Source organism: Apteryx mantelli, chromosome 1 (assembly GCF_036417845.1).
Source record: "Apteryx mantelli isolate bAptMan1 chromosome 1, bAptMan1.hap1, whole genome shotgun sequence".
Lineage (NCBI taxonomy): Eukaryota > Metazoa > Chordata > Aves > Apterygiformes > Apterygidae > Apteryx > Apteryx mantelli.
Window position 1 is genome coordinate 41,756,206 of NC_089978.1, and position 15,860 is coordinate 41,772,065.

The window sequence follows — 15,860 nt, forward strand, 5'->3', positions numbered from 1 at the left end:
CAAACAAAACACTGAGTTCTCAACTCAGGCTGTGAAAGTCACTTTACAGTTAAGTTCACAGCTAAATGTTTTACTGTAAATATTCTCTAACCACTCTATTTTCCAACAGTTTTGGCCTCAAATGTTATGCATATGGCATATGTCTCATTATTATTCAGATAGATAATGCATACAAAATATATTCATGAATTAATTAAAGCATTGTTCGAGATCTACTATTTTGATGAAATTATTAAAAAAAAACACAACTAAATATCCTACTCATTAAAGCAGAACTACATAAGTTTAGATGAAAGTCCCTTAGAGTGCTTTCTTTACATGTACATATTCAGGAGCACCTAAATAGAAATTTGTTTAAAACTGCATATTTTTGTGGTTAAAAATTGAGTAGGAATAAAAAGGCCCCATCGTGGACAGAAGTGTATGAATTGGTAGCCAAAGCCTGATTATCTAAAATCTGGACTACAAGAGGCTGAGAAAGTGCTAACAGTTCTGAAGAAAGCTGAAAGAGATAAGCATCAAGCTATCATTACCATTATTAGACCAGATTAATGGATTACTAAGCATCCATACCTCCTGATCTGTGGAAAGCCTATTATCTGAGACACAGAATGGTCCAATGATCTATTAATGTATGGTTAAAGAAGATCAAAAGAGCGGCTGAGCCAAAACAGATAACTGATTAATTGAGAAACTAAAGTCAAAGTGCCAGCAAAACCAAGAAATAGCTTTGGAATTTTCAAAGTACCTTTGTATATACCAAGTCGCATGGTTTAAAACAAATCGGGATGAAAGTCATGTATTGATTTTTTTTACATATTTATTTACATAACACATTTTATTAATGTAAAATTTATTAATGTAATTAACCAGCAATCAGTGAACAATACATTCAGGATCAATATCAGCAATATAACAAATAAACAACAACACTAGACAATTACAAAATATTAATAAACACTTACAAATCTCCAAACACTCTTCTATACCGAATCAAAAAATAATCTAATCCTGATTTGGATACAATGATACTAACACTTATAGTTCAAATTACGTACAGTTAAAATGATAAAAACACGGACTTCACCCTTCCACTGCCTGGAAGGGTCTTAAGAACAGTGATTACAGCAAAGCAGGGGGTGTTGAGTGAGTTGTGGATATCCCAAGGCCCTGGCTGGGTCGAGTATGGTGATAGAACTAGTTTCTTCCTTTGTGCTCCATGATCAGCTTGTAATCATTTTTTATAAGCTGTTAACACTCTACACCCTGCTCTTTCTTCATTGGTTTTCAAGTCCATGTTTCATCTCAATTTACCACATATGGCATGTTTTAAATATTAGATACTTGTTCTCTTTGTTACTTCTATAACTGGTTTATACCCAGTTAACCCAGGTTGCATTTCCTTAATGACCCACTAATTGTAATTAATGAGCTGCTTATAGGCCTGGGGCCTCTGGTATCACCCTTTTGCCCATACTTTCCAGGATTCTGCTGTCATCCCAGGTCTTCATTTCTCTGTGCTGCATTTTATTCTGGGATCATAAATAGTTCATTCTGACAGAACAACTGAACATAGTTATTACTATGTGTTATTTACAAAATATGTATAACAACAGATGTTACACCACACAATTGTAAAAAGCTAAGCAAAAGCTAAAACAAGGTAGGTACCAGTCGCCTGGTCATTATATAATTGCTCTTTCAAACTAAAACAAATCTCCAGGCATGCCAAAACAAGCCCAAATAAAGCTTGACACATTCTGAGTCTTGTATTGTTACCTTAACACAAAGCTAATGGTCTGCTAGTAGTAATGGCAAAACCATATTTACTCGTCTAGTAGGCTACACTTGCAACATTTCTATCTTCTTAGGATTCAAACTGGAAAAAGCAGTGATACTCAATAATACTAAAAAAAAATGGTGTCAACAAATGTTCACCCTGATTCAGTGAAAACAAGCTTTCAGTCTTCTTAGTTTCTCTAGTAGGTTTACACCCGTGATCACAGAAAGGTTTTGTGCACAAACACCATGAATAGTAAATTAATAGTAAATGTCACAATGGTTGCATAGTTTTATGTATTTGGTGGTTATCAATTTTACCTGGGATGGATAAGCTCAGTGGAAAAGATGTGACTGAGAAGAATAGGGAAGAAGAGAAAGTGAGATGCGTAGGAGAACAAAACAAATCTAGGGTGAGGTGCAGGATGATGAAGAGAGCCAGTCAGGACAGAGGTGAGAGAATTACTTACCTTTTGATGAGCATCTTGACTTGACTGAGCTACTGACTTCATGATTACACAAACTGGTTCTCATTTAGGATGACAATCTGGGTTTTCTCTGCATAGAAGCAAATGTATGAAGGTAGGGAACAGCACTACAAGTTGTAATAGTATCTTTGCATAGTCAAAGGAGGCTAAAAGGATTTTCAGATGTTTGTAAGAGTTGTTGTCTCTGCAATTTTTCCTAAAGGCAACATGGGAAAAAACAGGTTTGATTTTACGGAGTTCTGTGTAAAGGTGTCTCCCCTGAACAATTTGGATCTTTCTGAAAGTTTGACCTCACCACATTACAGTGGTTACCCCTTATTTTGGCTGTCTTTATATGCACTGTCTTTATATGTGATGCTGAGAGCACATTCTGGAGAACAAGGCTTGGGACATATATAAAAGTAATATTCAACTTGTTCTTGAAATAAATTAGCTTTCAATAACCAAGTAATGGATGAAGGAATTTAATTTAAGTGGGCATAAACTCACACCATTTATTTGACCTATCTGTATGCATGAAATCTTTGAATTCAGATAACAAAGGACATGGTTCAAAACTATTACTAGTTATAAGCTTCTTTCTTTCAACAAACTCAAAGAAGCAACCTGCATCACAAGTCAATAGCAATATTTTGCAAAATAAAAGCCGAATGTAGTTTGGGTGAGAAGTGAGGCACAGAGTCAAAAGGCACTTACATATTTAAGTGCCTAGACTTCAGGTTCAAACTTCAGTCAAGCACTTGCTTTCTAGAGTGGAGATCAAAACAGTTAGGCACCTTCGTTTGCTAAGTACTAAATAGGCAAAAGTTACTGTTACTAATGTCATTCCCAACTGCCAGTACCATACTAAGAAAATGCTTAAGATCACCAATGAGAAGCATGTCATTAGGTCTTTTTGTATTCCTGAGCCTGATGTCTATCTGAAACTCAGATTCAGAACTTGAAAGAAGCTTGCACATTTAGGAGCCTAAACAAATGAACAATGACTTTGTTAGTCTCTTTTGAAGGAGTGTTGGGCACAAAAACAGAGAGGGCAAAGAAGGAGGAGGATCTGCAGAAGAACGGGCCAGTCAGCCAAACTTCAGTTCCTGGAGAGCTGATGGAGCAAATCTTCCTGGAAGGCATGTCCAAACACATGACAGGCAAGAATGTGATTTATTAAGCATGTATTTACTAAAGGCAAATAGTGCTTGACCAATCTGATTGCCTTCTGTGATGAAATGCTTGGCTTTATGTATGAGGGAAGAGCAGTAAAAGGTGTTTACCCCCAACTTCAACAAGGCCTTTGGCACATTTTCCTTTAGTATCCTTATAGCCAAAAGCAAAAAAAAACCCCAAAAAAAAAAAAAAAAAAACCTTTTTACTGTGAGAGTGGAACAAGTTGCCTAGAGAGGCTGTGGCATCTCCATCTTTGGAGATATTCAAAATCTGACTGAGCACAGCCCCGAGCAACCCACTCTAGGTGACCCAGCTTGAGCTGGACTAGATGGTTTGGACTAGATGATCTCCAGAGATCCCCTCTGTCCTCATCCATTCTGTGTTTCTGTGATTTTGTGAATGTAAAAGGGGGGAATACTCTTCAAAATGATATTGGTATGTTTGTATTCACTCCCTTTTGGGAATAAATATTAAACAGAAAAACATATAGATAAATACAGAAATGCAGAACGTAAGAAATGTCTAGAAACTGTTGTTATTAAACAGTTAGACAAGCAAAATTAAGACAATTACCTATTGAGGCATATATAAGAAAAAATACCTCTGTACTTAAAACTTTTAAGAGTTTTTAGCAAAGTAAAGTGGTCTCTCTTTCTGACAGTAATTCAAAGGATGCATTTAGGAATGGAGGTACAGATCTGGAAGATAAAAATGTGTGTAGGAAGGACATTATTCCTGGAAGAATTTTTCCATTCCAAATTGAATTACAGAACAGCAATGCCCTGTTTGGGAAGTAAAGTGCATTCAAGTGACTTCTCCTCCGAAGCCTCTAATTCCCATCCCTGTTGCCTTGGACCACTCAGCCCTTACCCTTTTCATCACCCACAGCATTTTTAACCTATGCCTCCTACTTGCTGTTAATAACTTCCACTCCAGAGCTAGAGACCTAACTCTAAAATGCTGTAGTCCCTCTTTTGGGTTGGTTTGTGTGTCTTTAGCCAGGCATGGATACTTAAGAAAAAGGATATACATAACTTTAAAATATAAAGTAATCGTTTATTGATTAGCACAGGTTGACAGCTAGGATTTAAAACCTAAACGTTAGTGTACTTACGACCTCCTAATAATGCACTTGAAGAATCTTTGCTGGCCAGGCAGGTATCAGTCAGGAAGGAAAGGGACAGGGGCAGCCTCCACAGATCCCTGGAATAGGGCCTTAGTGCTGCTGAGTTGCCAGGTCCCACCAGCTCTATCAGCACTGGTGACGCTGATGGCTTGACTAGATGACCCAGCTGTTCCTGCTGAGACAACTAGCTTCTGTTTTTTCTCCTTTCAAATTTTACATGTTTCTATGCTGGTGTTATCCCTCTTCAAACCTTGAGCTGCTAACAAGCATGTCTCAATAATCCTACTTCAGGTTGTAATTTTTACCTTTATCTCTCGAGAGACTTTCTCACAGGTCTTTCACAGAGAGCGAAAGGGAGTCTTTACCCTGAGTCAAGGTTATGCAGACGTGCCATGTCTGATCTGAGCCTTGGATCCAGCTAAACAGGCAGCTAAACCTTTGGGGCAGAAGGGAAGCTTAGAGCAGGGCTCACAAAGAGTGGAGGTTACAGTGAGTTACCCCTTTAACCTTTTGTTTGACTTCCCTGTTTCTGTCCAGTTATTGCCCTGGCACTTACATCTTCTACTTGATTTTACAGGCAATGCAGGCCTAAACTCACCACCTTATGTTCAAAACCATTCCGTCATTGTCTTTGCAAAAGCAAAGTAATAATTTATTTGTTCAGAATCTTGAACACAAACTGTTACCCAAAGTAATGGGTAGGTCTCCAAAAGGTAGTACTCTGAGGACCTTTTTAAGGGTACAAGAAAATACCTTAATAATAATAATTCTGGAAAATTTCTTCCTGCACGCATCAGAGTTCCTGCAGTTGCATGCTAAGCAAAGTTTAATGGTTAATCATCTGTATGACTTTAGAAAACTAATTTAAAAAATGATCAAGTCTATTTTCCATGAATTATCCTTCATGCTAATTTATGCACAAGAGAATGTATCATCCACAAGCTATATGCCATTTCTCTTACACATGCTGAATAGTCTCTGCACCTTGAGAATTCCTCCTAATTTCACTTCTAACTCCCATGCATAAAGGTGTCATAATCTGCCTTTAACAGCAAAACATTTATTACCTGATAGTCAGATATTGTGATTGGATGTGTCATTTGATACGTGTCCTATCAAATAAGGATAAAACCTGTCAGAAATGTGCTAATATTTTACATGTGCATCATTTAGTGCAGACAAAAATATTCTGATGGGTAAAATAGTCTTGTCTGTGTACTTTTTGTGCCATTTCTTTGTGGCTATTTGTCTTAGTATTGGTTTCAAGGTAAGTCCAGTGTGGTTCCGCAGGACTGTCAGAGTCCGATACTTTCTGAGCAGGTTCTTTTAGATATTCCACATGTGGAGGGTTTAATGTTTAATACCAAATTACTTATTTTTAGATGTTTGATGCTACACGGGATTTTGATTTAGCAAAGTGATACTGCAATTACTGAAATCACAATACAAGTGTGAATTGCACTTAGCAGAATATAGCAATTGTGATATAGAGTTGAATGACAATAGAAACATGATTCCACTTTCTGGTCTCTGTAGTCACCACCACAACACTGTCATCCCTAACCGCCAGGAAGTAATATGTGGGTTGAAACCAGCTCAGTGCCATTGCTCTCTTCAAAGTCCTTTTTGTTAGTTGTTCAGTTTTTCTACTCTGTGTTGGGCAGAGCTAGGTATACCACCTCCCTCACCCCCATCCCCCTCCTGCTCCCATCTGGTCTGGCTAACTCAGGGAGATATTCACACTCTTTTGACTAACTAAGGGAAAAACATTTACGCAACCAGTTGATCCACTCAATTGATATAGACACTTATCTAAGACAAAGACCAGCCTCTGGTCCCCTTTGTTTTGAGATTCAGCTTTCTTTGTAACAGCAGTGGTCAGTCACTCCTTATACTCTTCCCATCTCCTCTGAGCCTTCTTCCGTTGTAGGGGTTTACTGATCAGTCAAAGGACTTCAATATACACTTACAGTAACATCTAAGGAAGACATACCAGGAATAACAGGATTAGTGTGCTCCCTGAGACAGAGTCTAAACTGCCTCAAGAATGAAAGCTCTGGAATCAAGGACCGTTTTTCATCTTCATTTATCCATCGATCTTTTTCTGGATATAATTCAGAGAAACAACATTGGTAGATGCAATTTGCTTTATGGCTCTTTTTGCAAGACTCTCTTCCCGGTTCAGATTAGCAGTTACCCATAAGACCAGCCTGTGCCAATTTGGCTATAATGTATATAGTGTGGGAGAGAGGTATTTTTTGTTCTTGATATTTTCTATTTAATTAAAGATCCACATGGGGCAACCTTATTTACAATGGGCCAAAAGTCAACACAACGGATTACTCAGGAGAAATGTGTTCAGTCTTCATTATCTATGATCCTGATACCAGTTATTGCATACACTAGAGGTTGTCCCCCCTTCAGCAGCGAATCCTTTTACACGGAGTAGTCACAATGTCTTTAATACAACTTCTCATATAAATTGTCAAGTTCTTAATTTGTGGAATTACCGGCAGATTTATTGTATGGGTAAGGAACAGCAAATGCTCATAGCAGCTAGATTTACATAAGAAAAGAGATAGTGTCCTCAAGACAGCAATAAACACTGCCACTTGATAGCCTCATTAGAAGCATGAGAAATACTGAGATTCTTTAAATACAAGGAATTCAGTAAAGAATTATCAAAATGATTGTGCCCATATCTGGAACTTCTGCTGTTATAAGGTATAAAATATGTACTAGACAAAAGGCATGATCTCCAGCTTAAGTTTTCTTCTAGTATGTTTCTTCATTGAATTTCAGCTATTTTATGTACAGATATAAACATATTTGGGGAAATGTATGTAATGTTTATAACAATGTTTGTTACGTGTCCTTGAATAATTTTGCTTCATTCATTAAAGTGTTTCCTGTGGAACCTGGAGCTCAAAGTCCAGGTTGACAGAAAGTGAAAACTAGGTCCAATTACTGGCCACAAAGTAATGGATCACAGTATGACCCCAGGATAGAATTGTCACTAAGTGGCTCTATTGCTTTCAATGTATTGAAATTACAATAGCAACAGTAATGTTTATTCCAACTTTATACATTTATCGTATTATCAAATGCCACATATGTATTCTAGCAACAATATCTTCCCTTTTATTATGAACTTATTAAAAAAAATCATATAATTGAAGTTTTGTTCTAAATCTTAGCAAACATGTACATCCTAAAGGGATGCTTTCATTTAGTATAGCAATGTTGTTATAAATTTACAAATGTCATCTCAAATTTTTCATAAAATTCTCATCAGAGTTAAAACTATCCATCCTGATTTTTTCCAGCTTTCAAGCCAAAACTATCTACCATCCCACTGAATTTTCTTTATCTATGTCCTTCTTTTTTTCTTCCCCCTCCCCTTTTTTCCCCCCTTTAGACAGACAGGCTAATTTATTTTCAAATGTTTTTTGAATAAAAATTTGACCTGCCTGAAACATCCTACATCAGAGGAGAGAGAGCTAATGTGTCTGGAAGGCTTGAATTTTTTGTGTTTTGTGCCTCCATAAACATAAAAGCCATCCAAGTGTTAACTTTGGAAAAAACCTTTAAACAAATAGAAGTGATTACGCTGACATGAAATATTTAATGCTTTTAAAGACTCTCCATATATAGCATGTGGGCACATATTGTCACACTACAGTGTACTAGAGTTATTATTTCAACTGTCTTTGACTACAAGATTTAAAATAAAGGTCAGCCATGTACACACCAAACTCAGCAAACTATAGCAATGAAAATGAATGATTCACTCATTTCAATTTTCAATGTGCATGACACTATATTGTAGAAGACAACTAAAGCAATTGAGGCAACAGCGTTTTATGAAGAACTGTAGGTCAGACATTCCTCCCCGGGATCTTCCTTCTCAGGCCTCCTATTGATGTCTTCATAGTTAACTAATTAGTTTAGAAGCATTTCATTTTGTGTTTGTTGTCTTAGGAAAACCTACACCATCATCCAATCTAGAAGGACAGTTCTTCATTAAATGTGAAATTAGATACTCAGTTAATGAGGCTTTATCTTGTATTTGATGACTGACAGTAAATGTGTGGTATGTTCTCTGCCTGAATCCCTTAATAGGTTTACAGAGAGTTAAATCTGACTTTGGTCTTCCATTAACAGCAAGACTTTGCTAGTTGGAATGTTCTGCTTGTTTAATTATTTAGTGGCTCAGTAGCACAGACAGCTTCTACAAAAGCCAAATGATCATACACAGCAACAAATGAACACCATAATCTTAACAAGATTATCATAATAAAGAGTCATCAGAGAAATTAAAATTATCTGCTTTAATTATGAAATTATACCCCCATTAACTCCTCTGCATGAAAAGTGGGAATTGGGGAATAGCAAAGAAGAACCCAGAGATGGCTATTATAAACTCCAGAGCAAATTAAAGAGAGGGTGAAAGAGATTTGCTGTGTGGGCTCAGATATTTCAGGTAATTTATTTTGTGGCATATGTTTTCTATAGATTAGGCTTTCCAAAATGAGATCACAGGAACTATGCAGGGTTTTTCTTTTCTCTTCTCTTCTCTTCTCTTCTCTTCTCTTCTCTTCTCTTCTCTTCTCTTCTCTTCTCTTCTCTTCTCTTTTCTTTTCTTTTCTCCAGATTTTTGTGTTTACCAGCCTAAGCCATGCTCAGTTGAAAGCTACAAACTTAAAAGCAGACCCTTATTTAAATATGCCTAAAGCTGTGAATTAATTATGCCCTAAATAACTTATTAGAACAATATTGCCACTAATGCATTATTTATTGCTACTTGTTGAAAAGTTTGTAACAGAAAAAGTACTGAGGTGACATTTCCAAAGACATTAACATGAAAATGAAGCAAATTTGAAGAGAAAAATTATTCAATGAACAACCTCTTACCAAGGTAAACTTCAATAAAGTATATATCAGCCACATTTTTTACTTCTACTATACACATATAATATTCACAGGACTACTTTAAAGACTTTTTTTATATTAGTTTACATGCATAAATAAAAAAAATAAAAAAACAAACTCATAAGACATTTTATACTTTAGAAATATTATTTAGTATCATTGTTATCCCATACTGTAAAACATATTTTTTAATAAGAATTTGTCTTGTTTTATAAACATTTTGGCTAATAAAGTAGATAGTTATAGGTATTCTCATTTTATTTTTAACTTTATCAAATTTCTCTGTAATTAAGCTAAATTAAAGGTGATCTGAACTTCTGAATATTAAATAAAAAATGAATTCATTATTTTTAGTGAAGCATATGATTACATTTTTTACAGCGTAAACATCAGGTGTTGACATTATAACACATGAAAAAAATGTCCATAAGGACATTTACAGAAATTTGTAAAAATCATGTCAATCATGAGAAATTTCCATTTTTCTTCAACATAAGATGAGTTCTATGGCTTTTGTCTATGTTTTCCCAATAACAAGCACTTTATGGTTAATAATCGGCATGTGGGTAGTTATTTTGCTGTTGAAATGCATCCTCTGAAAAGGAAGTAAAAAATGTTTGCTATCATTTGCAAGGATTTCTTTCTATTGAGGTATTCTATATTTTTAAGATATATATATATATATGTGCATTGCTTTGAAAACCCTAAACACACTTTGGTAACTTTCAAAAATTATCCCTAGGTCAAAATATTAGAAACATGCTAGATTTGTATTTACTGTTGCTTCACTACACCTGTGAATGATGTTCACCCGTTTTCAAGAACACCTGCACAGGAGTTTTTCATTATTGGCAATTCAGTCACTTGACAAATCTTGTGAAAATAAACTGTATTTGCCTGTTACAGCATTACTTTAAGGGAAAGGTGAAGCTCTTATTTATCTTAGCTGAAGCTAAAGATATAGGCCACCTATTTCTGCAGGTTATAGTATTAATCTGTTGTTATGGTTCCCATGGTATGTTAATATAAAGATTCAGAATTATAGGCAAGATGCTGCAAAGTTGGTTTTTTGTTTGGTTTGTAAAGATAGTCAATTTCTTTTGTTTGCTTTTGAAATGCATGTTGATTTTTTTATAAATCCTGTACAAGCTAAAGGAGCTGTGTTTCAGGGTTTTGTTTCTAACTTGTGCTTTATAATGTAAAGGACATCTACTTTCAATGGATGCCACAAGGAAGAACATGTTAAAAAACTATACTAAGTTCTCATACTCACACCTGAGTCCAGTGGCGAAGTATGTATGAAAATACATGAAAACTAAGACATTTCTGAATTTCAAAGAGAAGCTCCATGCTGCACCCAGACATTTTTACGGTTAGGTCTGTCTGTCATTCCAGGAGTCTTGTCTGAAATTACTGAAATATGATCTTGCTTATCAAGATATTAAAAAAAAAAAAAAAAAGAAAACAAACAACTCGGAGGAATAATACAAGCATGAGGAAAGCATCAATGACCATTCTTAAAGTTTATTCAAATAGACTGAAACTTAATTTCTAACATAACTGTGTTTTCATGATCACCATCATCTTTGGAAAGTTATTTTCTTTTTTTAACCACGAGCTCATACTCGCTACTATCCCTTGAGATCATTGCTAAATTATCAGCTAGTCAAATAAATCATGTCAAATTCAGATACAGCCTGAAACTGAAAGATTCTCTTTCTTTGTGTTTAAATATGCAAAGGGCTACTGATAACAATAATAATAGTAATAATTCTCCATTTCTGTTGTGAATTAGGAAAGACGTATTGGTATGAAACTACAGGACTGGAAATGTAGGCCAGACAATGTTAAAAAAAAAAAAAGAAGAAGAACTTCTATTTGAAGGGTAGTGGAGCAATGCACTTCCGCAAAGGGGAAGAGTAGACTATCAAACACTGGATTAACATGAATTGACATCATAACCTCACCTGATAGCCAGAATTTTTCTGATGACTTTCGAGGCTGTATGGGAAAATGCAGAAGAAAGTCGAGGAGATAGGTGATAGAAGCTAGCCAGACCATTCGGTGGGAAAAGGAGCATCAACAGGGCATGTTGACCCATAATCACGTGGCTGAGCCTGTGCCAGTGTGGTGCTACACCTGGGCTTTGACTCAAGATTAGCAATGAGCTCAATGTGCTTACTGCACATATGTGCAGTACATAAAAACCTCATATAGTTCCCCCCCCGGCATTCCTCACCATGGACCTTCGCTCAGCGGTGCCAGGGACTCTCCTGCTCCATTATTGCCTCAGTTGGAAAATTGCTGGGGAATCCCCGCTCAGACACAGAGGTAATAAATGATCAATATTGACCATAGTGTGCCTTGTGTTTGTGTATCTATCCCTGCCAGAAGTCCAGGTGTTGCCCCCACCATACCCTTACAGAGGTCCTACTTTCTATGACTCTCCAGGGAGATATTCTTCTGCAGTTGTCAAAATGAGGTCATTGTTAATGAATGCTGATATGGTTGGAAAATCATTTGGAGGAAGACCCGTGAATACATTGAAGGACAGCATTAAAATTCAGATGACAAATTGAAGAAATATTCTGGAGAAACAGGTTATAATTTTGTCAGGAAAAATGCAAGATTCTACCTTTGGAAGCATATCAGTACAATCTTGTAGAATCTCTGCCACTCTGTCTATTCTTGAGAACAGGTCAAACCAATATAAGAATATTGATGGAGGTATAGTTCATTCTGACTTGGGTCAGCAGGATAGAACTGGTGAGCTCTTAATGACAGAAACACAGTATCTTAGAATAATTTCTGTTAGAAGAGGTCTGTAGATGTCACTCAGTGCAAAACCCCACTCAAAGCAGGGGCAGCTTAGGTCAGGTTGCTCAGGATGGAGACTCCACAACCTCCCTGGGCAATCTCTTCCAGTGTTGTTCCAGTAACCATTCTTATGGCGAAAAAATTGTTTCCTTATATCTAATAGGAATTCCCCTTGTTGCAGCTTGTCTGTCATATGTCCAGTCAGCTTAAGTACTGTCTAACTTGATCTTCCCCTGCTGTGCGTAATGCTTTGCTGCCAAGCTCTTGGCTGTCAGACTTGGCCCCTGCAGTTCCATTTTGTTTTCTTCTGGAAGTGTTTTTCTTATTCCACTAATAAAGGCAGTCTAGAGAACTAGGTTATTACTAATGCTTCAGATGAATAAAGTGAAGTGAAGTGAAGTCAATCCCCGTTTTCCATGAACCTGAAGCTGAAAGGATATGGAAACTAAATTAATAAAATACATATAACATGATCTGAACTTCCTATAACTCTGACTTAGCCGAGCGATGGTCATTTTTTTTTATATGTTTCATATTTGAGAATAGATTTGTACACAGGAAGTCATCCTGAATTTTGCTGTAATGTTCAAAAGAGTTTTTTTATTAATTTCAGATCAGTGTTGCTTTGACAAAACATTGACATATTCATTTGGTCAAGGAGATGGGAAAATGTTATGAGAATCATGGTTAGAAAACTACACATCTTTTTGTGGTCTCTGTTTTTTATTTTTTATTAATATTTTTCCTTTATTTTTTTCTTTTTCTGAAATGTAGTATAGTAGGCATACTATAGTGTAATGTAGTGGGTGTAGTTAGACAGCCTTGCTTTGAACTGTGGAGCTGGCTGCTTTGCAGCAAAAGCATAAGATGAATTATATTTTTATATGAAACTGGTAAAGCTGTAGGATTTTTTTTCTCGTGAATCTGCTATAGAAAATAAAAATGTAAACATTTTATATAAGCTCAGAATTTGAAAGGAAAGCTAATATGAAGGCTTGTATTCATGTGTGCCCAAGCTGATATGGCAGATGTTACTATAGTAAGCATTATGAACAAGAGATGATCAGAAAAAATAATCATCTTTGGCACATAAAGGGAACATTTATCTGTAGTTTTTGAGAAAAGGTATTTCTGAAAAGTGTGTGTGTGTGTGTGTGTGAGAGAGAGAGAGAGAGAGAGAGAGAGAAGGAGAGAGAAAGAGAGAGAGAGAAAGGATAGTTTTCATTTAAATTGAAATTACTTATCAACAATACCAGCTCAGTACCACTAATAATCTTAGGTATGTCAGATTAAGTGATACACCTTGAGATACTTGAAGACTGGACAAACAGAAGGTTGAGGAAGTTCAGGTATTGCAACATTTTTCAGGTGATGTGGAATAACCTCATACATCAGTGAATACTACTAGGGTGTGACTGGCTGACTAGCAGTCCTGCTGGAAAAGACCTGGGAGTTACACTGCACACCAACTCAAATATCACCCAACAGTGTGATCTTGCCGTGAATCTGGCATAACACATAGCAGGCTGTGTTAGGAGGAATTTGGCCACCCCTCAAATACTGGGGACAGTTTTGGTTCACGAGGTGTGTGGAGAAATTGGAGGGGATCCAAGAGAGGGCTATTGAGATGACTGGGGCCAAGAGCACAAGACCTACAAGAAGAGTTTGAGGTGCTGGGCTGCTTTAGTCTGATGAAGATTGTGGCAAGCCAACACCTGCATACAGCTTGAAGGGATTTGCTCTGACAATATAACCAAATTCTTCTCAGTAGCAGCACACACAATAAGGGGCAAAAGATGCACATTGTGTCTTGGGAGATTTAGGCTGAACATTAGGAAAAAGTTTTCACCACCTGCATACTGTAGCAAAAAAAAACAAAACAAACAAACAAAAAAACAAGTTATGAAGAAATGTGATGGTATCTTCATCCCTGGAAGGGTTCAAAATTCTGCTAATCAAAAGCCACAGAGATGACCTGATCTAGTCCTGAAAGTAATTATGCTTTGAGTGGCAGGGTTAGGTGACCTCCAGAGATCCCTTTCAGCCCACTCTTTGACTCATTGGATAGAGCAAAATTTCATGTCTGATCCTTTCTGTTACTGCCCCAGAACTGGTGTTACTTTTTCTTTAATCCATTGTGGCCAAATGGGAGATGTATTTGCCTTATATGTGCTTGCATGCACCGGGACCAGGTTTAAGAAGCATTTGGAGAGCCGTTGGCCTCAGGATTATGTTGTATGCATGGAATGCAAGTTTAATCTTCCCCTGAGTCACAAATCTGGGTATTTCCTTTCGCAGGCAAGTATCCTCATGAGAGAGGTACACAGTCTAGAGCTGAGGTAGATGAATGGGTCTAGTTCATTAAGAATTACATTTTAAGTATCTCAGGAAAAGACATAGATTCTTAGCTGGGCAAACTTGTATTGTCTTCTCAAATTCTTCATAATCCTTATTACAGTCAACAAGGAGAGAGCCCTCCAGATAGATAGAATGGATTACCCTTTTCAGGTCCTAAGAGCTACCATACATCCATGTTATGTATTTACCTCTGCTCTGCTCTGCTCTGCTCTGCTCTGCTCTCCTTTCCTCTTTTTCTCCTGGTCAAATCCTCTCTAAAATCAGTATGCCCTCTAGATGCTGCAATAGATTTTTAAAATGGTATAAATAAAATAAATACTGGAAAGCTGATGAACAGCAAGCCTAAGAGGCTTTAACAAGTGTAACTGTGAGAAGTAAACAAAAAAAAAAAAAAAAAAAAAATACGGGTAGCGTAACAAAAACAAAATAGGGAGGTAAGTGACAAGTACATCTACTGAACTGCCACAAATAGTGATTATGTCATAATGATCAAAAGACAAGCTGGCAAACACGAGAAACAATGCAGCACTGGAGTAAACAAAGTAAATGATCCTGATGCAAACTCAAAACCAGACCTTGGTTTCAGAGAGAACTGTAGCAATAGCAGAAACAGGAGCTGTATTAAATAGAAGTGCTCTTGCCAGCAGCAAGGATAGTGGCTTACACAGCACACAAGAGGGAGCTTAAAAGAAAATGGAATAGAAAATCCTTTGAATCATAGACTATGGAAATCAATAAGGTAAAGGAACATATAACTCATAGCAGCAAAATACATATGAGAGGTTATGGTGTGACTATAACTATTTTCTTACAATATTACCTTGACTTTGATGTTTTTTTAGTCTACAGCAATTAGACACAACCAATTAATTTTGTTATACTAGTGAAATATTATCTGTGCTTTCAAACGATGCATCCATATTCTTTTGAATAATCCATTATGAAACAGAATTCATAACAGAATAACAAGAGGTTATATTTGTCTTAGGTAAACTTCATAACAGCCCACACAATTTGTAACATCTGCAGTAAGGGAAGATCCAGATTGCTTATTGTAGGTTTCCAACTGAGAGCCTGGGCACCAATAGAATGATCCAAAAAGATTAAGTACAGTGTTTACACTCTTTACAGAGTCATTGGAGAAAGATAAACACTTTTATAGAGGAAAACAGAAAAACTGTAAGATAGGCAGCTGCTTAGAG